The following is a 23,620-nucleotide window of genomic DNA, read 5'->3' on the forward strand; positions in this document are numbered from 1 at the left end:
CATTGGTACGTTCCAGTGAGACAGGGAGGTTATGGAGGGGTACAGGTTCAGGGCATATTTGTGTGGAGTTCTGCATTGGTGCGTTCCAGTAAGACAAGGACGTTATGGGCGGGTACACTTTCAGGGCATATTTGTGTGGTGTTCTGCAATGGTACGTTCCAGTGAGACAGAAGGTTATGGAGGGGTACAGGTTCAGGGCATATTTGAATGGAGTTCGGCATTGGTGCGTTCCAGTGAGACAGGGAAGTTATGGAGGGGTACAGGTTCAGGGCATATTTGTGTGGAGTTCTGCATTGGTCCGTTCCAGTGAGACAGGGAGGTTATGGGCGGGTAACATTCAGGGCATATTTGTGTGGTGTTCTGCAATGGTACGTTCCAGTGAGACAGAAGGTTATGTAGGGGTACAGGTTCAGGGCATATTTGAGTGGAGTTCGGCATTGGTGCGTTCCAGTGAGACAGGGAAGTTATGGAGGGGTACAGGTTCAGGGCATATTTGTGTGGAGTTCTGCATTGGTACGTTGCAGTGAGACAGGGAGGTTATGGAGGGGTACAGGTTCAGGGCATACTTGTGTGGAGTTCTGCATTGGTTCGTTCCAGTGAGACAGGGAGGTTATGGAGGGGTACAGGTTCAGGGCAAATTTGTGTGGAGTTCTGCATTGGTGCGTTCCAGTGAGACAAGGAGGTTATGGGCGGGTACATGTTCGGGGCATATTTGTGCGGAAATCTGCATTGGTACGCTCCAGTGAGACAGGGAGGTTATGCACGGTACAGGATCAGGGCATATTTGAGTGGAGTTCTGCATTGGTACGTTCCAGTGAGACAGGGAGGTTATTGAGAAGTACAAGTTCAGGGCAAATTTGTGTGGAGTTCTGCATTGGTGCGTTCCAATGAGACAAGGAGGTTATGGGCTCGTACACGTTCAGGGCATATTTGTGTGGAATTCTGCATTGGTACGTTCCAGTGAGACAGGGAGGTTATGGAGGGTACCGGTTCAGGGCATATTTGTGTGGAGTTCTGCATTGGTACGTTCCAGTGAGACAGGGAGGTTATGGAGGGTTACAGGTTCAGGGCATATTTGTGCGGAGTTTTGCATTGGTACGTTCCAGTGAGACAGGGAGGTTATGGAGGTGTACAGGTTCAGGGCACATTTGTGTGGAGATCTGCATTCGTACGTTCCAGTGAGACAGGGAGGTTATGGAGGGGTACAGGTTCAGGGCATATTTGTGTGTAGTTCTGCATTGGTACGTTCCAGTGAGACAGGGAGGTTATGGAGAGTACAGGTTCAGGGCATATTTGTGTGGAGTTCTGCATTGGTACGTTCCAGTGAGACAGGGAGGTTATGGAGGGTACAGGTTCAGGGCATATTTGTGTGGAGTTCTGCGTTGGTACGTTCCAGTGAGACAAGCATCTTATGGGCGGGTAAACGTTCAGGGCATATTTCTGTGGTGTTCTGCAATGGTACGTTCCAGTGAGACTGGGAGGTTATGGAGGGTACAGGTTCAGGGCATATTTGTGTGGAGTTCTGCATTGGTACGTTCCAGTGAGGCAGGGAGATTATGGAGGGGTACAGGTTCAGGGCATATTTGTGTGTAGTTCTGCATTGGTACGTTCCAGTGAGACAGGGAGGTTATGGAGGGTACAGGTTCAGGGCATATTTGTGTGGAGTTCTGCAGTGCTACGTTCCAGTGAGACAGGGAGGTTATGGTCGGGTACTGGTTCAGGGCATATTTGTGCGTAGTTCTGCTTTGCTACGTTCCAGTGTGACAGGGAGGTTATGGAGAGTACAGTTTCAGGGCATATTTGTATGGAGTTCTGTGTTGGTACGTTCCAGTGAGACTGGGAGGTTATGGAGGGGTACAGGTTCAGGGCATATTTGTGTGGATTTCTGCATTGGTACGTTCCAGTGAGACAGGGAGGTTATGGAGGTGTACAGATTCAGGGCACATTTGTCTGGAGTTCTGCATTGGTACGTTCCAGTAAGACAGGGCGGTTATGGTGGTGTACAGGTTCAGGGCACATTTGTGTGGAGTTCTGCAGTGGTACGTTCCAGTGAGACAGGGAGGTTATGGTCGGGTACAGGTTCAGGGCATATTTGTGTGGAGTTCTGCATTGGTACTTTCCAGTGAGACAAGGAAGTTATGGAGGGGTACAGGTTCAGGGCATATTTGTGTGGTGTTCTGCATTGGTACGTTCCAGTGAGACTGGGTGGTTATGGAGGGTACAGGTTCAGGGCATATTTGTGTGGAGTTCTGCAGTGGTACTTTCCTGTGAGACAGGGAAGTTATGGAGGGGTACAGGTTCAGGGCATATTTGTGTGGAGTTCTGCATTGGTACATTCCAGTGAGACAGGGAGGTTATGGAGGGGTACAGGTTCAGGGCATATTTGTGTGTAGTTCTGCATTGGTACGTTCCAGTGAGACAGGGAGGTTATGGAGGGTACAGTTTCAGGGCATATTTGTGTGGAGTTCTGCAGTGGTACGTTCCAGTGAGACAGGGACGTTATGGTCGGGTACAAGTTCAGGGCATATTTGTGCGTAGTTCTGCTTTGCTACGTTCCAGTGAGACAGGGAGCTTATGGAGGGTACAGGTTCAGGGCATATTTGTATGGAGTTCTGCGTTGGTACGTTCCAGTGAGACAAGGATCTTATGGGCGGGTAAACGTTCAGGGCATATTTGTGTGGTGTTCTGCAATGGTACGTTCCAGTGAGACTGGGAGGTTATGGAGGGGTACAGGTTCAGGGCATATTTGAGTGTAGTTCTGCAGTTGTACGTTCCAGTGAGTCAGGCAGGTTATGGAGGGGTACAGGTTCAGGGCATATTTGTGTGGAGTTCTGCATTGGTACGTTCCAGTGCGACAGGGAGGTTATGGAGGGGTACAGGTTCAGGGCAAATTTGTTTGGAGTTCTGCATTGGTGCGTTCCAGTGAGACAAGGAGGTTATGGGCGGGTACACTTTCAGGGCATATTTGAGTGGAGTTCGGCATTGGTGCGTTCCAGTGAGACAGGGAAGTTATGGAGGGGTACAGGTTCAGGGCATATTTGTGTGGAGTTCTGCATTGGTACGTTCCAGTGAGACAGGGAGGTTATGGAGTGGCACAGGTTCAGGGCATATTTGTGTGTAGTTCTGCATTGGTACGTTCCAGTGAGATGGGGAGGTTATGGAGGGTACAGGTTCAGGGCATATTTGTGTGGAGTTCTGCAGTGGTACGTTCCAGTGAGACAGGGAGGTTATGGTCGGGTACAGAATCAGGGCATATTTGAGTGGAGTTCGGCATTGGTGCGTTCCAGTGAGACAGGGAGGTTATGGAGGGATACAGGTTCAGGGCATATTTGTGTGGAGTTCTGCATTGGTACATTCCAGTGAGACAGGGAGGTAATGGAGGGGTACAGGTTCAGTGCATATTTGTGTGTATTTCTGCATTGGTACGTTCCAGTGAGACAGGGAGGTTATGGAGGGTACAGGTTCAGGGCATATTTGTGTGGAGTTATGCAGTGGTACGTTCCAGTGAGACAGGGAGGTTATGGTCGGGTACAGGTTCAGGGCATATTTGTGTGGAGTTCTGCATTGGTACTTTCCAGTGAGACAGGGAGTTTATGGAGGGTACCGGTTCATGGCATATTTGTGTGGAGTTCTGCAGTGGGACGATCCAATGAGACAGGGAGGTTATGGACCGGTACAGTTTCAGGGCACATTTGTGTGGAATTCTGCATTGGTACGTTCCAGTGAGACAGGGAGGTTATGGAGGGGTATAGTTTCAGAGCATATTTGTGTGGTGTTCTGCAATGGTACGTTCCAGTGATACAGGGAGATTATGCACGGTATAGGATCAGGGCATATTTGAGTGGAGTTCGGCATTGGTATGTTCCAGTGAGACAGGGTTATGGAGGGGTAAAGTTCAGGGCAAATTTGTGTGGAGTTCTGCATTGGTGCGTTCCAGTGAGACAAGGAGGTTATGGGCGGGTAGACGTTCAGGGCATATTTGTGTGGAATTCTGCATTGCTACGTTCCAGTGAGACAGGTAGGTTATGGAGGGTACCGGTTCAGGGCATATTTGTGTGGAGTTCTGCATTGGTACGTTCCAGTGAGACAGGGTGTTTATGGAGGGTTACAGGTTCAGGTCATATTTGTGTGGAGTTCTGCATTGGTACGTTCCAGTGAGACAGTGAGGTTATGGAGGGGTACAGGTTCAGGGCATATTTGTGTGCTGTTCTGCAATGGTGCGCTCCAGTGAGACAGGGAGGTTATTGAGGGTTACAGGTTCAGGACATATTTGTGTGGATTTCTGCATTGGTACGTTCCAGTGAGACAGGGAGGTTATGGAGGTGTACAGATTCAGGGCACATTTGTCTGGAGTTCTGCATTGGTACGTTCCAGTGAGACAGGGAGGTTATAGAGGGTACAGGTTCAGGGCATATTTGTATGGAGTTCTGCGTTGGTACATTCCAGTGAGACAAGGATCTTATGGGCGGGTAAACGTTCAGGGCATATTTGTGTGGTGTTCTGCAATGGTACGTTCCAGTGAGACTGGGAGGTTATGGAGGGGTACAGGTTCAGGGCATATTTGAGTGTAGTTCTGCAGTTGTACGTTCCAGTGAGTCAGGCAGGTTATGGAGGGTACAGGTTCAGGGCATATTTGTGTGTAGTTCTGCATTTGTACGTTCCAGTGAGTCAGGGAGGTTATGGAGGGTACAGGTTCAGGGCATATTTGTGTGGAGTTCTGCATTGGTACGTTCCAGTGCGACAGGGAGGTTATGGAGGGGTACAGGTTCAGGGCAAATTTGTGTGGAGTTCTGCATTGGTGCGTTCCAGTGAGACAAGGAGGTTATGGGCGGGTACATTTCAGGGCATATTTGAGTGGAGTTCGGCATTGGTGCGTTCCAGTGAGACAGGGAAGTTATGGAGGGGTACAGGTTCAGGGCATATTTGTGTGGAGTTCTGCATTGGTACGTTCCAGTGAGACAGGGAGGTTATGGAGGGTACAGGTTCAGGGCATATTTGTGTGGTGTTCTGCATTGGTACATTCCAGTGAGACAGGGAGATTTTGGAGGGGTACAGGTTCAGGGCATATTTGTATGGAGTTCTGCGTTGGTACGTTCCAGTGAGACAAGGATCTTATGGGCGGGTAAACGTTCAGGGCATATTTGTGTGGTGTTCTGCAATGGTACGTTCCAGTGAGACTGGGAGGTTATGGAGGGGTACAGGTTCAGGGCATATTTGAGTGTAGTTCTGCAGTTGTACGTTCCAGTGAGTCAGGCAGGTTATGGAGGGTACAGGTTCAGGGCATATTTGTGTGTAGTTCTGCACTTGTACGTTCCAGTGAGACAGGGAGGTTATGGAGGGTACAGTTTCAGGGCATATTTGTGTGGAGTTCAGCGTTGGTACGTTCCAGTTAGACAAGGATCTTATGGGCGGGTAAACGTTCAGAGCATATTTCTGTGGTGTTCTGCAATGGTACGTTCCAGTGAGACTGGGTGGTTATGGAGGGTACAGGTTCAGGGCATATTTGTGTGGAGTTCTGCATTGGTACGTTCCAGTGAGACAGGGAGGTTATGGAGGGGTACAGGTTCAGGGCATATTTGTGTGTAGTTCTGCATTGGTACGTTCCAGTGAGACAGGGAGGTTATGGAGGGTACAGTTTCAGGGCATATTTGTGTGGAGTTCTGCAGTGGTACGTTCCAGTGAGACTGGGACGTTATGGTCGGGTACAGGTTCAGGGCATATTTGTGCGTAGTTCTGCTTTGCTACGTTCCAGTGAGACAGGGAGCTTATGGAGGGTACAGGTTCAGGGCATATTTGTATGGAGTTCTGCGTTGGTACGTTCCAGTGAGACAAGGATCTTATGGGCGGGTAAACGTTCAGGGCATATTTGTGTGGTGTTCTGCAATGGTACGTTCCAGTGAGACTGGGAGGTTATGGAGGGGTACAGGTTCAGGGCATATTTGAGTGTAGTTCTGCAGTTGTACGTTCCAGTGAGTCAGGCAGGTTATGGAGGGTACAGGTTCAGGGCATATTTGTGTGTAGTTCTGCATTTGTACGTTCCAGTGAGTCAGGGATGTTATGGAGGGTACAGGTTCAGGGCAAATTTGTGTGGAGTTCTGCATTGGTGCGTTCCAGTGAGACAAGGAGGTTATGGGCGGGTACATTTCAGGGCATATTTGAGTGGAGTTCGGCATTGGTGCGTTCCAGTGAGACAGGGAAGTTATGGAGGGGTACAGGTTCAGGGCATATTTGTGTGGAGTTCTGCATTGGTACGTTCCAGTGAGACAGGGAGGTTATGGAGGGGCACAGGTTCAGGGCATATTTGTGTGTAGTTCTGCATTGGTACGTTCCAGTGAGACGGGGAGGTTATGGAGGGTACAGGTTCAGGGCATATTTGTGGTGTTCTGCATTGGTACATTCCAGTGAGACAGGGAGATTTTGGAGGGGTACAGGTTCAGGGCATATTTGTGTGTAGTTCTGCATTGGTACGTTCCAGTGAGACAGGGAGGTTATGTTGGGTACAGGTTCAGGGCATATTTGTGTGGAGTTCTGCATTGGTACGTTCCAGTGAGACAGGGAGGTTATGGAGGGTACAGTTTCAGGGCATATTTGTGTGGAGTTCTGCGTTGGTACGTTCCAGTGAGACAAGGATCTTATGGGCGGGTAAACGTTTAGGGCATATTTCTGTGGTGTTCTGCAATGGTACGTTCCAGTGAGACTGGGTGGTTATGGAGGGTACAGGTTCATGGCATATTTGTGTGGAGTTCTGCAGTGGTACTTTCCTGTGAGACAGGGAAGTTATGGAGGGGTACAGGTTCAGGGCATATTTGTGTGGAGTTCTGCATTGGTACGTTCCAGTGAGACAGGGAGGTTATGGAAAGGTACAGGTTCAGGGCATATTTGTGTGTAGTTCTGCATTGGTACGTTCCAGTGAGACAGGGAGGTTATGGAGGGTACAGTTTCAGGGCATATTTGTGTGGAGTTCTGCAGTGGTACGTTCCAGTGAGACAGGGAGCTTATGGAGGGTACAGGTTCAGGGCATATTTGTATGGAGTTCTGCGTTGGTACGTTCCAGTGAGACAAGGATCTTATGGGCGGGTAAACGTTCAGGGCATATTTGTGTGGTGTTCTGCAATGGTACGTTCCAGTGAGACTGGGAGGTTATGGAGGGGTACAGGTTCAGGGCATATTTGAGTGTAGTTCTGCAGTTGTACGTTCCAGTGAGTCAGGCAGGTTATGGAGGGTACAGGTTCAGGGCATATTTGTGTGTAGTTCTGCACTTGTACGTTCCAGTGAGTCAGGGAGGTTATGGAGGGTACAGGTTCAGGGCATATTTGTGTGGAGTTCTGCATTGGTACGTTCCAGTGCGACAGGGAGGTTATGGAGGGGTACAGGTTCAGGGCAAATTTGTGTGGAGTTCTGCATTGGTGCGTTCCAGTGAGACAAGGAGGTTATGGACGTGTACACTTTCAGGGCATATTTGAGTGGAGTTCGGCATTGGTGCGTTCCAGTGAGACAGGGAAGTTATGGAGGGGTACAGGTTCAGGGCATATTTGTGTGTGTTGTTCTGCATTGGTACGTTCCAGTGAGACAGGGAGGTTATGGAGGGGCACAGGTTCAGGGCATATTTGTGTGTAGTTCTGCATTGGTACGTTCCAGAGAGACGGGGAGATTATGGAGGGTACAGGTTGAGGGCATATTTGTGTGGAGTTCTGCAGTGGTACGTTCCAGTGAGACAGGGAGGTTATGGTCGGGTACAGGATCAGGGCATATTTGAGTGGAGTTCGGCATTGGTGCGTTCCAGTGAGACAGGGAGGTTATGGACGGATACAGGTTCAGGGCATATTTGTGTGGAGTTCTGCATTGGTACATTCCAGTGAGACAGGGAGGTAATGGAGGGGTAGAGGTTCAGGGCATATTTGTGTGGAGTTCTGCAGTGGTACGTTCCAGTGAGACAGGGAGGTTATGGTCGGGTACAGTTTCAGGGCATATTTGTGTGGAATTCTGCATTGGTACGTTCCAGTGAGACAGGGAGGTTATGGAGGGGTATAGTTTCAGAGCATATTTGTGTGGTGTTCTGCAATGGTACGTTCCAGTGATACAGGGAGATTATGCACGGTACAGGATCAGGGCATATTTGAGTGGAGTTCGGCATTGGTGCGTTCCAGTGAGACAGGGAGGTTATGGAGGGGTACAGGTTCAGGGCATACTTGTGTGGAGTTCTGCATTGGTACGTTCCAGTGAGACAGGGTTATGGAGGGGTAAAGTTCAGGGCAAATTTGTGTGGAGTTCTGCATTGGTGCGTTCCAGTGAGACAAGGAGGTTATGGGCGGGTACACGTTCAGGGCATATTTGTGTGGAATTCTGCATTGCTACGTTCTAGTGAGACAGGTAGGTTATGGAGGGTATCGGTTCAGGGCATATTTGTGTGGAGTTCTGCATTGGTACGTTCCAGTGAGACAGGGTGTTTATGGAGGGTTACAGGTTCAGGTCATATTTGTGTGGAGTTCTGCATTGGTACGTTCCAGTGAGACAGTGATGTTATGGAGGGGTACAGGTTCAGGGCATATTTGTGTGTTGTTCTGCAATGGTACGTTCCAGTGAGACAGGGAGGTTATGCACGGTACAGGATCAGGGCATATTTGAGTGGAGTTCGGCATTGGTGCGTTCCAGTGAGACAGGGAGGTTATGGAGGGTACCGGTTCAGGGCATATTTGTGTGGAGTTCTGCATTGGTACGTTCCAGTGAGATAGGGAGGTTATGGAGGGTACAGTTTCAGGGCATATTTGTGTGGAGTTCTGCGTTGGTACGTTCCAGTGAGACAAGGAGCTTATGGGCGGGTACATATTCAGGGCATATTTGTGTGGTGTTCTGCAATGGTACGTTCCAGTGAGACTGGGAGGTTATGGAGGGGTACAGGTTCAGGGCATATTTGAGTGTAGTTCTGCATTTGTACGTTCCAGTGAGTCAGGGAGGTTATGGAGTGTACAGGTTCAGGGCACATTTGTCTGGAGTTCTGCATTGGTACGTTCCAGTGAGACAGGGAGGTTATGGAGGGTACAGGTTCAGGGCATATTTGTGTGCAGTTCTGCAGTGGTACGTTCCAGTGAGACAGGGAGGTTATGGTCGGGTACAGGTTCAGGGTATATTTGTGTGGAGTTGCTGCATTGGTACTTTCCAGTGAGACAGGGAAGTTATGGAGGGGTACAGGTTCAGGGCATATTTGTGTGGAGTTCTGCATTGGTACGTTCCTGTGAGATAGGGATGTTATGGAGGGGTACAGGTTCAGGGCATATTTGTGTGTAGTTCTGCATTGGTACGTTCCAGTGAGACAGGGAGGTTATGGAGGGTACAGGTTCAGGGCATATTTGTGCGGAGTTCTGCAGTGGTACATTCCAGTGAGACAGGGAGATTATGGTCGGGTAAAGTTTCAGGGCATATTTGTGCGTAGTTCTGCATTGGTACGTTCCAGTGAGACAGGGAGGTTATGGAGGGGTACAGGTTCAGGGCATATTTGTGTGGAGTTCTGCATTGGTGCGTTCCAGTAAGACAAGGACGTTATGGGCGGGTACACTTTCAGGGCATATTTGTGTGGTGTTCTGCAATGGTACGTTCCAGTGAGACAGAAGGTTATGGAGGGGTACAGGTTCAGGGCATATTTGAATGGAGTTCGGCATTGGTGCGTTCCAGTGAGACAGGGAAGTTATGGAGGGGTACAGGTTCAGGGCATATTTGTGTGGAGTTCTGCATTGGTCCGTTCCAGTGAGACAGGGAGGTTATGGGCGGGTAACATTCAGGGCATATTTGTGTGGTGTTCTGCAATGGTACGTTCCAGTGAGACAGAAGGTTATGGAGGGGTACAGGTTCAGGGCATATTTGAGTGGAGTTCGGCATTGGTGCGTTGCAGTGAGACAGGGAGGTTATGGAGGGGTACAGGTTCAGGGCATACTTGTGTGGAGTTCTGCATTGGTTCGTTCCAGTGAGACAGGGAGGTTATGGAGGGGTACAGGTTCAGGGCAAATTTGTGTGGAGTTCTGCATTGGTGCGTTCCAGTGAGACAAGGAGGTTATGGGCGGGTACATGTTCGGGGCATATTTGTGTGGAAATCTGCATTGGTACGTTCCAGTGAGACAGGGAGGTTATGCACGGTACAGGATCAGGGCATATTTGAGTGGAGTTCTGCATTGGTACGTTCCAGTGAGACAGGGAGGTTATTGAGAAGTACAAGTTCAGGGCAAATTTGTGTGGAGTTCTGCATTGGTGCGTTCCAATGAGACAAGGAGGTTATGGGCTCGTACACGTTCAGGGCATATTTGTGTGGAATTCTGCATTGGTACGTTCCAGTGAGACAGGGAGGTTATGGAGGGTACCGGTTCAGGGCATATTTGTGTGGAGTTCTGCATTGGTACGTTCCAGTGAGACAGGGAGGTTATGGAGGGTTACAGGTTCAGGGCATATTTGTGCGGAGTTTTGCATTGGTACGTTCCAGTGAGACAGGGAGGTTATGGAGGTGTACAGGTTCAGGGCACATTTGTGTGGAGATCTGCATTCGTACGTTCCAGTGAGACAGGGAGGTTATGGAGGGGTACAGGTTCAGGGCATATTTGTGTGTAGTTCTGCATTGGTACGTTCCAGTGAGACAGGGAGGTTATGGAGAGTACAGGTTCAGGGCATATTTGTGTGGAGTTCTGCATTGGTACGTTCCAGTGAGACAGGGAGGTTATGGAGGGTACAGGTTCAGGGCATATTTGTGTGGAGTTCTGCGTTGGTACGTTCCAGTGAGACAAGCATCTTATGGGCGGGTAAACGTTCAGGGCATATTTCTGTGGTGTTCTGCAATGGTACGTTCCAGTGAGACTGGGAGGTTATGGAGGGTACAGGTTCAGGGCATATTTGTGTGGAGTTCTGCATTGGTACGTTCCAGTGAGGCAGGGAGATTATGGAGGGGTACAGGTTCAGGGCATATTTGTGTGTAGTTCTGCATTGGTACGTTCCAGTGAGACAGGGAGGTTATGGAGGGTACAGGTTCAGGGCATATTTGTGTGGAGTTCTGCAGTGCTACGTTCCAGTGAGACAGGGAGGTTATGGTCGGGTACTGGTTCAGGGCATATTTGTGCGTAGTTCTGCTTTGCTACGTTCCAGTGTGACAGGGAGGTTATGGAGAGTACAGTTTCAGGGCATATTTGTATGGAGTTCTGCGTTGGTACGTTCCAGTGAGACTGGGAGGTTATGGAGGGGTACAGGTTCAGGGCATATTTGTGTGGATTTCTGCATTGGTACGTTCCAGTGAGACAGGGAGGTTATGGAGGTGTACAGATTCAGGGCACATTTGTCTGGAGTTCTGCATTGGTACGTTCCAGTAAGACAGGGCGGTTATGGTGGTGTACAGGTTCAGGGCACATTTGTGTGGAGTTCTGCAGTGGTACGTTCCAGTGAGACAGGGAGGTTATGGTCGGGTACAGGTTCAGGGCATATTTGTGTGGAGTTCTGCATTGGTACTTTCCAGTGAGACAAGGAAGTTATGGAGGGGTACAGGTTCAGGGCATATTTGTGTGGTGTTCTGCATTGGTACGTTCCAGTGAGACTGGGTGGTTATGGAGGGTACAGGTTCAGGGCATATTTGTGTGGAGTTCTGCAGTGGTACTTTCCTGTGAGACAGGGAAGTTATGGAGGGGTACAGGTTCAGGGCATATTTGTGTGGAGTTCTGCATTGGTACATTCCAGTGAGACAGGGAGGTTATGGAGGGGTACAGGTTCAGGGCATATTTGTGTGTAGTTCTGCATTGGTACGTTCCAGTGAGACAGGGAGGTTATGGAGGGTACAGTTTCAGGGCATATTTGTGTGGAGTTCTGCAGTGGTACGTTCCAGTGAGACAGGGACGTTATGGTCGGGTACAAGTTCAGGGCATATTTGTGCGTAGTTCTGCTTTGCTACGTTCCAGTGAGACAGGGAGCTTATGGACGGTACAGGTTCAGGGCATATTTGTATGGAGTTCTGCGTTGGTACGTTCCAGTGAGACAAGGATCTTATGGGCGGGTAAACGTTCAGGGCATATTTGTGTGGTGTTCTGCAATGGTACGTTCCAGTGAGACTGGGAGGTTATGGAGGGGTACAGGTTCAGGGCATATTTGAGTGTAGTTCTGCAGTTGTACGTTCCAGTGAGTCAGGCAGGTTATGGAGGGTACAGGTTCAGGGCATATTTGTGTGTAGTTCTGCATTTGTACGTTCCAGTGAGTCAGGGAGGTTATGGAGGGTACAGGTTCAGGGCATATTTGTGTGGAGTTCTGCATTGGTACGTTCCAGTGCGACAGGGAGGTTATGGAGGGGTACAGGTTCAGGGCAAATTTGTTTGGAGTTCTGCATTGGTGCGTTCCAGTGAGACAAGGAGGTTATGGGCGGGTACACTTTCAGGGCATATTTGAGTGGAGTTCGGCATTGGTGCGTTCCAGTGAGACAGGGAAGTTATGGAGGGGTACAGGTTCAGGGCATATTTGTGTGGAGTTCTGCATTGGTACGTTCCAGTGAGACAGGGAGGTTATGGAGGGGCACAGGTTCAGGGCATATTTGTGTGTAGTTCTGCATTGGTACGTTCCAGTGAGATGGGGAGGTTATGGAGGGTACAGGTTCAGGGCATATTTGTGTGGAGTTCTGCAGTGGTACGTTCCAGTGAGACAGGGAGGTTATGGTCGGGTACAGGATCAGGGCATATTTGAGTGGAGTTCGGCATTGGTGCGTTCCAGTGAGACAGGGAGGTTATGGAGGGATACAGGTTCAGGGCATATTTGTGTGGAGTTCTGCATTGGTACATTCCAGTGAGACAGGGAGGTAATGGAGGGGTACAGGTTCAGTGCATATTTGTGTGTATTTCTGCATTGGTACGTTCCAGTGAGACAGGGAGGTTATGGAGGGTACAGGTTCAGGGCATATTTGTGTGGAGTTATGCAGTGGTACGTTCCAGTGAGACAGGGAGATTATGGTCGGGTACAGGTTCAGGGCATATTTGTGTGGAGTTCTGCATTGGTACTTTCCAGTGAGACAGGGAGTTTATGGAGGGTACCGGTTCATGGCATATTTGTGTGGAGTTCTGCAGTGGGACGATCCAATGAGACAGGGAGGTTATGGACCGGTACAGTTTCAGGGCACATTTGTGTGGAATTCTGCATTGGTACGTTCCAGTGAGACAGGGAGGTTATGGAGGGGTATAGTTTCAGAGCATATTTGTGTGGTGTTCTGCAATGGTACGTTCCAGTGATACAGGGAGATTATGCACGGTATAGGATCAGGGCATATTTGAGTGGAGTTCGGCATTGGTGCGTTCCAGTGAGACAGGGAGGTTATGGAGGGGTACAGGTTCAGGGCATACTTGTGTGGAGTTCTGCATTGGTATGTTCCAGTGAGACAGGGTTATGGAGGGGTAAAGTTCAGGGCAAATTTGTGTGGAGTTCTGCATTGGTGCGTTCCAGTGAGACAAGGAGGTTATGGGCGGGTAGACGTTCAGGGCATATTTGTGTGGAATTCTGCATTGCTACGTTCCAGTGAGACAGGTAGGTTATGGAGGGTACCGGTTCAGGGCATATTTGTGTGGAGTTCTGCATTGGTACGTTCCAGTGAGACAGGGTGTTTATGGAGGGTTACAGGTTCAGGTCATATTTGTGTGGAGTTCTGCATTGGTACGTTCCAGTGAGACAGTGAGGTTATGGAGGGGTACAGGTTCAGGGCATATTTGTGTGCTGTTCTGCAATGGTACGTTCCAGTGAGACAGGGAGGTTATGCACGGTACAGGATCAGGGCATATTTGAGTGGAGTTCGGCATTGGTGCGCTCCAGTGAGACAGGGAGGTTATTGAGGGTTACAGGTTCAGGACATATTTGTGTGGATTTCTGCATTGGTACGTTCCAGTGCGACAGGGAGGTTATGGAGGGGTACAGGTTCAGGGCAAATTTGTGTGGAGTTCTGCATTGGTGCGTTCCAGTGAGACAAGGAGGTTATGGGCGGGTACATTTCAGGGCATATTTGAGTGGAGTTCGGCATTGGTGCGTTCCAGTGAGACAGGGAAGTTATGGAGGGGTACAGGTTCAGGGCATATTTGTGTGGAGTTCTGCATTGGTACGTTCCAGTGAGACAGGGAGGTTATGGAGGGGCACAGGTTCAGGGCATATTTGTGTGTAGTTCTGCATTGGTACGTTCCAGTGAGACGGGGAGGTTATGGAGGGTACAGGTTCAGGGCATATTTGTGTGGTGTTCTGCATTGGTACATTCCAGTGAGACAGGGAGATTTTGGAGGGGTACAGGTTCAGGGCATATTTGTGTGTAGTTCTGCATTGGTACGTTCCAGTGAGACAGGGAGGTTATGTTGGGTACAGGTTCAGGGCATATTTGTGTGGAGTTCTGCATTGGTACGTTCCAGTGAGACAGGGAGGTTATGGAGGGTACAGTTTCAGGGCATATTTGTGTGGAGTTCTGCGTTGGTACGTTCCAGTGAGACAAGGATCTTATGGGCGGGTAAACGTTTAGGGCATATTTCTGTGGTGTTCTGCAATGGTACGTTCCAGTGAGACTGGGTGGTTATGGAGGGTACAGGTTCAGGGCATATTTGTGTGGAGTTCTGCAGTGGTACTTTCCTGTGAGACAGGGAAGTTATGGAGGGGTACAGGTTCAGGGCATATTTGTGTGGAGTTCTGCATTGGTACGTTCCAGTGAGACAGGGAGGTTATGGAGGGGTACAGGTTCAGGGCATATTTGTGTGTAGTTCTGCATTGGTACGTTCCAGTGAGACAGGGAGGTTATGGAGGGTACAGTTTCAGGGCATATTTGTGTGGAGTTCTGCAGTGGTACGTTCCAGTGAGACAGGGACGTTATGGTCGGGTACAGGTTCAGGGCATATTTGTGCGTAGTTCTGCTTTGCTACGTTCCAGTGAGACAGGGAGCTTATGGAGGGTACAGGTTCAGGGCATATTTGTATGGAGTTCTGCGTTGGTACGTTCCAGTGAGACAAGGATCTTATGGGCGGGTAAACGTTCAGGGCATATTTGTGTGGTGTTCTGCAATGGTACGTTCCAGTGAGACTGGGAGGTTATGGAGGGGTACAGGTTCAGGGCATATTTGAGTGTAGTTCTGCAGTTGTACGTTCCAGTGAGTCAGGCAGGTTATGGAGGGTACAGGTTCAGGGCATATTTGTGTGTAGTTCTGCACTTGTACGTTCCAGTGAGACAGGGAGGTTATGGAGGGTACAGTTTCAGGGCATATTTGTGTGGAGTTCAGCGTTGGTACGTTCCAGTTAGACAAGGATCTTATGGGCGGGTAAACGTTCAGAGCATATTTCTGTGGTGTTCTGCAATGGTACGTTCCAGTGAGACTGGGTGGTTATGGAGGGTACAGGTTCAGGGCATATTTGTGTGGAGTTCTGCATTGGTACGTTCCAGTGAGACAGGGAGGTTATGGAGGGGTACAGGTTCAGGGCATATTTGTGTGTAGTTCTGCATTGGTACGTTCCAGTGAGACGGGGAGGTTATGGAGGGTACAGGTTCAGGGCATATTTGTGGTGTTCTGCATTGGTACATTCCAGTGAGACAGGGAGATTTTGGAGGGGTACAGGTTCAGGGCATATTTGTGTGTAGTTCTGCATTGGTACGTTCCAGTGAGACAGGGAGGTTATGTTGGGTACAGGTTCAGGGCATATTTGTGTGGAGTTCTGCATTGGTACGTTCCAGTGAGACAGGGAGGTTATGGAGGGTACAGTTTCAGGGCATATTTGTGTGGAGTTCTGCGTTGGTACGTTCCAGTGAGACAAGGATCTTATGGGCGGGTAAACGTTTAGGGCATATTTCTGTGGTGTTCTGCAATGGTACGTTCCAGTGAGACTGGGTGGTTATGGAGGGTACAGGTTCAGGGCATATTTGTGTGTAGTTCTGCATTGGTACGTTCCAGTGAGACAGGGAGGTTATGGAGGGTACAGTTTCAGGGCATATTTGTGTGGAGTTCTGCAGTGGTACGTTCCAGTGAGACAGGGAGCTTATGGAGGGTACAGGTTCAGGGCATATTTGTATGGAGTTCTGCGTTGGTACGTTCCAGTGAGACAAGGATCTTATGGGCGGGTAAACGTTCAGGGCATATTTGTGTGGTGTTCTGCAATGGTACGTTCCAGTGAGACTGGGAGGTTATGGAGGGGTACAGGTTCAGGGCATATTTGAGTGTAGTTCTGCAGTTGTACGTTCCAGTGAGTCAGGCAGGTTATGGAGGTTACAGGTTCAGGGCATATTTGTGTGTAGTTCTGCACTTGTACGTTCCAGTGAGTCAGGGAGGTTATGGAGGGTACAGGTTCAGGGCATATTTGTGTGGAGTTCTGCATTGGTACGTTCCAGTGCGACAGGGAGGTTATGGAGGGGTACAGGTTCAGGGCAAATTTGTGTGGAGTTCTGCATTGGTGCGTTCCAGTGAGACAAGGAGGTTATGGGCGTGTACACTTTCAGGGCATATTTGAGTGGAGTTCGGCATTGGTGCGTTCCAGTGAGACAGGGAAGTTATGGAGGGGTACAGGTTCAGGGCATATTTGTGTGTGTTGTTCTGCATTGGTACGTTCCAGTGAGACAGGGAGGTTATGGAGGGGCACAGGTTCAGGGCATATTTGTGTGTAGTTCTGCATTGGTACGTTCCAGAGAGACGGGGAGATTATGGAGGGTACAGGTTCAGGGCATATTTGTGTGGAGTTCTGCAGTGGTACGTTCCAGTGAGACAGGGAGGTTATGGTCGGGTACAGGATCAGGGCATATTTGAGTGGAGTTCGGCATTGGTGCGTTCCAGTGAGACAGGGAGGTTATGGAGGGATACAGGTTCAGGGCATATTTGTGTGGAGTTCTGCATTGGTACATTCCAGTGAGACAGGGAGGTAATGGAGGGGTAGAGGTTCAGGGCATATTTGTGTGGAGTTCTGCAGTGGTACGTTCCAGTGAGACAGGGAGGTTATGGTCGGGTACAGTTTCAGGGCATATTTGTGTGGAATTCTGCATTGGTACGTTCCAGTGAGACATGGAGGTTATGGAGGGGTATAGTTTCAGAGCATATTTGTGTGGTGTTCTGCAATGGTACGTTCCAGTGATACAGGGAGATTATGCACGGTACAGGATCAGGGCATATTTGAGTGGAGTTCGGCATTGGTGCGTTCCAGTGAGACAGGGAGGTTATGGAGGGGTACAGGTTCAGGGCATACTTGTGTGGAGTTCTGCATTGGTACGTTCCAGTGAGACAGGGTTATGGAGGGGTAAAGTTCAGGGCAAATTTGTGTGGAGTTCTGCATTGGTGCGTTCCAGTGAGACAAGGAGGTTATGGGCGGGTACACGTTCAGGGCATATTTGTGTGGAATTCTGCATTGCTACGTTCTAGTGAGACAGGTAGGTTATGGAGGGTATCGGTTCAGGGCATATTTGTGTGGAGTTCTGCATTGGTACGTTCCAGTGAGACAGGGTGTTTATGGAGGGTTACAGGTTCAGGTCATATTTGTGTGGAGTTCTGCATTGGTACGTTCCAGTGAGACAGTGATGTTATGGAGGGGTACAGGTTCAGGGCATATTTGTGTGTTGTTCTGCAATGGTACGTTCCAGTGAGACAGGGAGGTTATGCACGGTACAGGATCAGGGCATATTTGAGTGGAGTTCGGCATTGGTGCGTTCCAGTGAGACAGGGAGGTTATGGAGGGTACCGGTTCAGGGCATATTTGTGTGGAGTTCTGCATTGGTACGTTCCAGTGAGATAGGGAGGTTATGGAGGGTACAGTTTCAGGGCATATTTGTGTGGAGTTCTGCGTTGGTACGTTCCAGTGAGACAAGGAGCTTATGGGCGGGTACATATTCAGGGCATATTTGTGTGGTGTTCTGCAATGGTACGTTCCAGTGAGACTGGGAGGTTATGGAGGGGTACAGGTTCAGGGCATATTTGAGTGTAGTTCTGCATTTGTACGTTGCAGTGAGTCAGGGAGGTTATGGAGTGTACAGGTTCAGGGCACATTTGTCTGGAGTTCTGCATTGGTACGTTCCAGTGAGACAGGGAGGTTATGGAGGGTACAGGTTCAGGGCATATTTGTGTGCAGTTCTGCAGTGGTACGTTCCAGTGAGACAGGGAGGTTATGGTCGGGTACAGGTTCAGGGTATATTTGTGTGGAGTTGCTGCATTGGTACTTTCCAGTGAGACAGGGAAGTTATGGAGGGGTACAGGTTCAGGGCATATTTGTGTGGAGTTCTGCATTGGTACGTTCCTGTGAGATAGGGATGTTATGGAGGGGTACAGGTTCAGGGCATATTTGTGTGTAGTTCTGCATTGGTACGTTCCAGTGAGACAGGGAGGTTATGGAGGGTACAGGTTCAGGGCATATTTGTGCGGAGTTCTGCAGTGGTACATTCCAGTGAGACAGGGAGATTATGGTCGGGTAAAGTTTCAGGGCATATTTGTGCGTAGTTCCGCATTGGTACGTTCCAGTGAGACAGGGAGGTTATGGAGGGGTACAGGTTCAGGGCATATTTGTGTGGAGTTCTGCATTGGTGCGTTCCAGTAAGACAAGGACGTTATGGGCGGGTACACTTTCAGGGCATATTTGTGTGGTGTTCTGCAATGGTACGTTCCAGTGAGACAGAAGGTTATGGAGGGGTACAGGTTCAGGGCATATTTGAATGGAGTTCGGCATTGGTGCGTTCCAGTGAGACAGGGAAGTTATGGAGGGGTACAGGTTCAGGGCATATTTGTGTGGAGTTCTGCATTGGTCCGTTCCAGTGAGACAGGGAGGTTATGGGCGGGTAACATTCAGGGCATATTTGTGTGGTGTTCTGCAATGGTACGTTCCAGTGAGACAGAAGGTTATGGAGGGGTACAGGTTCAGGGCATATTTGAGTGGAGTTCGGCATTGGTGCGTTCCAGTGAGACAGGGAAGTTATGGAGGGGTACAGGTTCAGGGCATATTTGTGTGGAGTTCTGCATTGGTACGTTGCAGTGAGACAGGGAGGTTATGGAGGGGTACAGGTTCAGGGCATACTTGTGTGGAGTTCTGCATTGGTTCGTTCCAGTGAGACAGGGAGGTTATGGAGGGGTACAGGTTCAGGGCAAATTTGTGTGGAGTTCTGCATTGGTGCGTTCCAGTGAGACAAGGAGGTTATGGGCGGGTACATGTTCGGGGCATATTTGTGCGGAAATCTGCATTGGTACGCTCCAGTGAGACAGGGAGGTTATGCACGGTACAGGATCAGGGCATATTTGAGTGGAGTTCTGCATTGGTACGTTCCAGTGAGACAGGGAGGTTATTGAGAAGTACAAGTTCAGGGCAAATTTGTGTGGAGTTCTGCATTGGTGCGTTCCAATGAGACAAGGAGGTTATGGGCTCGTACACGTTCAGGGCATATTTGTGTGGAATTCTGCATTGGTACGTTCCAGTGAGACAGGGAGGTTATGGAGGGTACCGGTTCAGGGCATATTTGTGTGGAGTTCTGCATTGGTACGTTCCAGTGAGACAGGGAGGTTATGGAGGGTTACAGGTTCAGGGCATATTTGTGCGGAGTTTTGCATTGGTACGTTCCAGTGAGACAGGGAGGTTATGGAGGTGTACAGGTTCAGGGCACATTTGTGTGGAGATCTGCATTCGTACGTTCCAGTGAGACAGGGCGGTTATGGAGGGGTACAGGTTCAGGGCATATTTGTGTGTAGTTCTGCATTGGTACGTTCCAGTGAGACAGGGAGGTTATGGAGAGTACAGGTTCAGGGCATATTTGTGTGGAGTTCTGCATTGGTACGTTCCAGTGAGACAGGGAGGTTATGGAGGGTACAGGTTCAGGGCATATTTGTGTGGAGTTCTGCGTTGGTACGTTCCAGTGAGACAAGCATCTTATGGGCGGGTAAACGTTCAGGGCATATTTCTGTGGTGTTCTGCAATGGTACGTTCCAGTGCGACTGGGAGGTTATGGAGGGTACAGGTTCAGGGCATATTTGTGTGGAGTTCTGCATTGGTACGTTCCAGTGAGGCAGGGAGATTATGGAGGGGTACAGGTTCAGGGCATATTTGTGTGTAGTTCTGCATTGGTACGTTCCAGTGAGACAGGGAGGTTATGGAGGGTACAGGTTCAGGGCATATTTGTGTGGAGTTCTGCAGTGCTACGTTCCAGTGAGACAGGGAGGTTATGGTCGGGTACTGGTTCAGGGCATATTTGTGCGTAGTTCTGCTTTGCTACGTTCCAGTGTGACAGGGAGGTTATGGAGAGTACAGTTTCAGGGCATATTTGTATGGAGTTCTGCGTTGGTACGTTCCAGTGAGACTGGGAGGTTATGGAGGGGTACAGGTTCAGGGCATATTTGTGTGGATTTCTGCATTGGTACGTTCCAGTGAGACAGGGAGGTTATGGAGGTGTACAGATTCAGGGCACATTTGTCTGGAGTTCTGCATTGGTACGTTCCAGTAAGACAGGGCGGTTATGGTGGTGTACAGGTTCAGGGCACATTTGTGTGGAGTTCTGCAGTGGTACGTTCCAGTGAGACAGGGAGGTTATGGTCGGGTACAGGTTCAGGGCATATTTGTGTGGAGTTCTGCATTGGTACTTTCCAGTGAGACAAGGAAGTTATGGAGGGGTACAGGTTCAGGGCATATTTGTGTGGTGTTCTGCATTGGTACGTTCCAGTGAGACTGGGTGGTTATGGAGGGTACAGGTTCAGGGCATATTTGTGTGGAGTTCTGCAGTGGTACTTTCCTGTGAGACAGGGAAGTTATGGAGGGGTACAGGTTCAGGGCATATTTGTGTGGAGTTCTGCATTGGTACATTCCAGTGAGACAGGGAGGTTATGGAGGGGTACAGGTTCAGGGCATATTTGTGTGTAGTTCTGCATTGGTACGTTCCAGTGAGACAGGGAGGTTATGGAGGGTACAGTTTCAGGGCATATTTGTGTGGAGTTCTGCAGTGGTACGTTCCAGTGAGACAGGGACGTTATGGTCGGGTACAAGTTCAGGGCATATTTGTGCGTAGTTCTGCTTTGCTACGTTCCAGTGAGACAGGGAGCTTATGGAGGGTACAGGTTCAGGGCATATTTGTATGGAGTTCTGCGTTGGTACGTTCCAGTGAGACAAGGATCTTATGGGCGGGTAAACGTTCAGGGCATATTTGTGTGGTGTTCTGCAATGGTACGTTCCAGTGAGACTGGGAGGTTATGGAGGGGTACAGGTTCAGGGCATATTTGAGTGTAGTTCTGCAGTTGTACGTTCCAGTGAGTCAGGCAGGTTATGGAGGGGTACAGGTTCAGGGCATATTTGTGTGGAGTTCTGCATTGGTACGTTCCAGTGCGACAGGGAGGTTATGGAGGGGTACAGGTTCAGGGCAAATTTGTTTGGAGTTCTGCATTGGTGCGTTCCAGTGAGACAAGGAGGTTATGGGCGGGTACACTTTCAGGGCATATTTGAGTGGAGTTCGGCATTGGTGCGTTCCAGTGAGACAGGGAAGTTATGGAGGGGTACAGGTTCAGGGCATATTTGTGTGGAGTTCTGCATTGGTACGTTCCAGTGAGACAGGGAGGTTATGGAGTGGCACAGGTTCAGGGCATATTTGTGTGTAGTTCTGCATTGGTACGTTCCAGTGAGATGGGGAGGTTATGGAGGGTACAGGTTCAGGGCATATTTGTGTGGAGTTCTGCAGTGGTACGTTCCAGTGAGACAGGGAGGTTATGGTCGGGTACAGAATCAGGGCATATTTGAGTGGAGTTCGGCATTGGTGCGTTCCAGTGAGACAGGGAGGTTATGGAGGGATACAGGTTCAGGGCATATTTGTGTGGAGTTCTGCATTGGTACATTCCAGTGAGACAGGGAGGTAATGGAGGGGTACAGGTTCAGTGCATATTTGTGTGTATTTCTGCATTGGTACGTTCCAGTGAGACAGGGAGGTTATGGAGGGTACAGGTTCAGGGCATATTTGTGTGGAGTTATGCAGTGGTACGTTCCAGTGAGACAGGGAGGTTATGGTCGGGTACAGGTTCAGGGCATATTTGTGTGGAGTTCTGCATTGGTACTTTCCAGTGAGACAGGGAGTTTATGGAGGTTACCGGTTCATGGCATATTTGTGTGGAGTTCTGCAGTGGGACGATCCAATGAGACAGGGAGGTTATGGACCGGTACAGTTTCAGGGCACATTTGTGTGGAATTCTGCATTGGTACGTTCCAGTGAGACAGGGAGGTTATGGAGGGGTATAGTTTCAGAGCATATTTGTGTGGTGTTCTGCAATGGTACGTTCCAGTGATACAGGGAGATTATGCACGGTATAGGATCAGGGCATATTTGAGTGGAGTTCGGCATTGGTGCGTTCCAGTGAGACAGGGAGGTTATGGAGGGGTACAGGTTCAGGGCATACTTGTGTGGAGTTCTGCATTGGTATGTTCCAGTGAGACAGGGTTATGGAGGGGTAAAGTTCAGGGCAAATTTGTGTGGAGTTCTGCATTGGTGCGTTCCAGTGAGACAAGGAGGTTATGGGCGGGTAGACGTTCAGGGCATATTTGTGTGGAATTCTGCATTGCTACGTTCCAGTGAGACAGGTAGGTTATGGAGGGTACCGGTTCAGGGCATATTTGTGTGGAGTTCTGCATTGGTACGTTCCAGTGAGACAGGGTGTTTATGGAGGGTTACAGGTTCAGGTCATATTTGTGTGGAGTTCTGCATTGGTACGTTCCAGTGAGACAGTGAGGTTATGGAGGGGTACAGGTTCAGGGCATATTTGTGTGCTGTTCTGCAATGGTACGTTCCAGTGAGACAGGGAGGTTATGCACGGTACAGGATCAGGGCATATTTGAGTGGAGTTCGGCATTGGTGCGCTCCAGTGAGACAGGGAGGTTATTGAGGGTTACAGGTTCAGGACATATTTGTGTGGATTTCTGCATTGGTACGTTCCAGTGAGACAGGGAGGTTATGGAGGTGTACAGATTCAGGGCACATTTGTCTGGAGTTCTGCATTGGTACGTTCCAGTGAGACAGGGAGGTTATAGAGGGTACAGGTTCAGAGCATATTTGTGCGGAGTTCTGCATTGGTACGTTCCAGTAAGACAGGGAGTTTATGGTGGTGTACAGGTTCAGGGCACATTTGTGTGGAGTTCTGCAGTGGTACGTTCCAATGAGACAGGGAGGTTATGGTCGGGTACAGGTTCAGGGCATATTTGTGTGGAGTTCTGCATTGGTACTTTCCAGTGAGACAAGGAAGTTATGGAGGGGTACAGGTTCAGGGCATATTTGTGTGGTGTTCTGCATTGGTACATTCCAGTGAGACAGGGAGATTTTGGAGGGGTACAGGTTCAGGGCATATTTGTGTGTAGTTCTGCATTGGTACGTTCCAGTGAGACAGGGAGGTTATGTTGGGTACAGGTTCAGGGCATATTTGTGTGGAGTTCTGCATTGGTACGTTCCAGTGAGACAGGGAGGTTATGGAGGGTACAGTTTCAGGGCATATTTGTGTGGAGTTCTGCGTTGGTACGTTCCAGTGAGACAAGGATCTTATGGGCGGGTAAACGTTCAGGGCATATTTCTGTGGTGTTCTGCAATGGTACGTTCCAGTGAGACTGGGTGGTTATGGAGGGTACAGGTTCAGGGCATATTTGTGTGGAGTTCTGCAGTGGTACTTTCCTGTGAGACAGGGAAGTTA

This window comes from Hemitrygon akajei, unplaced genomic scaffold, assembly GCF_048418815.1.
Source record: "Hemitrygon akajei unplaced genomic scaffold, sHemAka1.3 Scf000073, whole genome shotgun sequence".
Lineage (NCBI taxonomy): Eukaryota > Metazoa > Chordata > Chondrichthyes > Myliobatiformes > Dasyatidae > Hemitrygon > Hemitrygon akajei.